Genomic DNA, 3,225 nt, shown 5'->3' with positions numbered 1-3,225 from the left:
AAGCCCGGTGTAGCTGCCGTCGCTTTCCTGCGATCGCTCGAATCTTGCTGATCTCTGGTCTTCCTGATAAGGCCCATCAGGACCTGCGTGTGCCTGCCCACCACCCCCAATTCCTTCACTGGGCATCCTAAGGGCATTCTCCAGTTACCCTAAGCTGATCTGTTTAAACACCAGATTTTTTTTTAAATGTTCATTTATTTTGAGAGAGAGAGAGAAAGAGAGCAAGCACACATGCAAGTGGGGGAGAAGGGCAGAGAGAGGAGAGAGAATCCCAAGCAAGCTCTGTGCTAACAGTGCAGAACCCACCTCTGAGCTTGATCCCGTGCACTGTGAGGTCATGACCTTAGCCAAAATCAAGAGTCAGACACTTAACCAACGGAGCCACCCAGGCACCCCTAAGCACCAGATATTTTAAAAAATTTTTATCATTTGGGGTAGAAATCCTTCCCCAAAGGTGCTGTGTATCTTTCTGCTGTCTTTAAAATCTGAGGTACTATCCATATTTCAACTTTTCCTTGGTGATATGGGATCATTCTAAACAGAAATACTACTTCTGTGTTACAGATATGAACGGTTACTAAGGGAAGTATGTTGGCATCATACATCCCAAGTGCTTTTGAATAATCTACCCCGTTAGCACCATGACCTATGGAAAATATAAACGCTTTACTGTAAAACATTTTCCCTTCTCCTAAATGACCACTCAAACCCAGAACACAGCTAGAAAAAGGAGGCTGGTGGGGCACCAGGGTGGTTCAGTCAGTTAAATGTCCGACTTTGGCTCAGGTCATGATCTCAGTTTGTAAGTTCAAGCCCCACGTTGGGCTCTGTGCTGACAGCTTGGAGCCTGGAACCCGCTTCAGATTCTGTGTCTCTCTCTCTTTCTCTGCCCCTCCCCCACTCCCGCTCTGTCTCTCAAAAAGTAAATAAATGTTTAAAAAAAAAGAAAAGAAAAAGGGAGACTGGGGACCAGTTTATAATAGGCATGAAGTTTAGACTCTGTCCAATAGACAGCAGAGAATTGGCAGTTTCTAACGCAGAGGACTTACATGACTGTATCTGTGATTTTGAAACACAGTTTGGGCAGGCGTGAGAGAGAAGACTGAGAGAGAGGACGATAGGGTTACAGGGAGCAGAGAAAATGAATAGCAGAGCAGGATTAAACAAATGAGGAGGGCCTCCAGGCTCAGCGATCAAGTGACCACAGCTGGCGAGGACCTGAGGCGGACAGGGCTGTTTCCAGTTTGGCAGAGATGGGGAGGAATGGGGGGGGGAGGTACGTCTGGGGTGACAAGGGGGGCTTCTCCTTTGTTCCCACAGATTCTAAGGGACCTGCGAAACAGCCGGAGCATAAGCCATTTTCCCTGGCTGAGCATCAAGTCCCAATTCCTCTTTCCAGCGCCTCCCCCCTCCTTCACACCTGACCCCTGGGTCCCCTCCTCTGTCCGGCTAATCCTCCTTATCCTTTTAAGTCCTGCTCTCAGTGGACTGGCCTCTACTCATGCCAGCACGGCCTCTCCCTCATGGGAATTCCAGCGTCACGGGTACGGAGCCTCTACTGTGAGTAGAGGCCAAGTCTTCTCTCTCCACCGAGGCTGTATCCAGACCAGGCCTGCGCCCAGCGCCAGGAAACACTGCAAGCACCAAAGACAAGGCTCTTCCGTTGTACCTAACACGGTGATGAACAAACATCATCCCCCAGATGTTACACACGTGCTGACGGAGATGAAGTACAGACAGACCCGAACGTGCTTCCACCTGGCGCTGCATGGTGGGTCTGTGCCCCTAACCACGGGGCAAGCGCACACTCATCTCTCACATCTTCCTTCCAGAACTACAGGCCTTCAGGGGTCTCCTCGCACTCAACTATTTTGCTTCCCACAGGTGCAAATTATATCAGCGGTTTTCCAAAATAAGTTCATCTTGTTTATCTCCGACTCACCTTCCCAGTCTCCGTGGATCTTTTCTGCATAAAAATAAAAATCTAAAAATCCCTTTGATGTCCTAAACCGTCTTGTTGCAACCCGAGGAGCATGGGCCCCACGGCAGATGTGCGGCTCACGTTTCCATGAGCCTCTGGGACAGACGACCTTAGGTGCAAGAGGGCTACCTGGTTCACATATTCCAGCACTTTGGAAAGATGACCAGCTGAGCCTGGCTTGAGGCTCGCCCTGGGTGGGGCTTCTCAGGAAAAACACTGGGCCAGGCCCCCGACACAGGCAGAGGAGCCCCGGGTCCTGTGACGGGACAGGACGACAGAACCTGACACTAAGATGGCCATATGCTGGGAAGCAGTGGCCCAGAAGTTTCCCATACAGAGAAGGTGAGCAGTACAAACAGCACATCCTTCACAACGGAGGCGGGATGTTAATAAATGAATATAATTTAGAGCCTGAGAGCCAACCATTCATTCCAGCGCTTCTGTGCAGCAGAAGACGCAAGCCACTGTCTGCCCTCGGGGCTTCATTAGCAGGTTAGGAGAGAACAGGAGAGGATGGTATCAAAGTGTAAAAGACCTCCTTCCAACACTGGGTGCTCGGTGAGGGGGTGTGGGAGGGGCTGCTGCGGGCCAGTTACCGGGAGGCCTGCGGGGAGGGAGGGGACTGCTGGGCGGCTGCTCACGTCCCCAGGAACGGGTGGTGTCTGCGACTGAACCAGTTAGCTTGCAGGGAAAACAATCACAATAGTTCTAAATCATAAAGAGGCTGAAACAGGGCCAGGAAGGGAGACGGTTGAGATTGTCAGAGTAACAGCCAATGTTTCACTTCCACAGTTAACCGCACGCACCTTCGAGTCTCTCTTGGCTGCCCCAGTCATCCGATGCCCACCGGGCACAACCCCAGCCCGGTTCCCTGTCGGCTCCCAGCTGAATGAGGATGACATCAAACACAGCCAGGCTGGTCGGCCCCGCTGCCTCAAGACCATGAACCTGGGGAGGCCGCTGGCAGTCCCACTGTGCACCTCCCTAGTCCTCACCCTCTCTGCTCCCCTGGAGGACGCGTCGCACGTNCCGCCCCTCTGCCCCCCACTCCCTACCCCCGCCCCAGTCTCTCTCCACTGATGAGCCGGCTTCCTGCTGCACTGAAATAACAGAAGCAATCAGAAAACAACCCCCCAACATCTCAACCACCTGCCTGCCAGCGTTAGTGCCGTCCCTCTGGCAGCAGGGCGAAAGTTCTTGCCCCCAAGGTCAGGCTCCAAGCACCCACCCCTTCCTGGGTCTCC

Source organism: Crocuta crocuta, unplaced genomic scaffold (assembly GCF_008692635.1).
Source record: "Crocuta crocuta isolate KB4526 unplaced genomic scaffold, BGI_CrCroc_1.0 scaffold190, whole genome shotgun sequence".
Taxonomy (NCBI): Eukaryota; Metazoa; Chordata; class Mammalia; order Carnivora; family Hyaenidae; genus Crocuta; species Crocuta crocuta.
Note: the sequence above shows the minus strand (reverse complement) of the source record.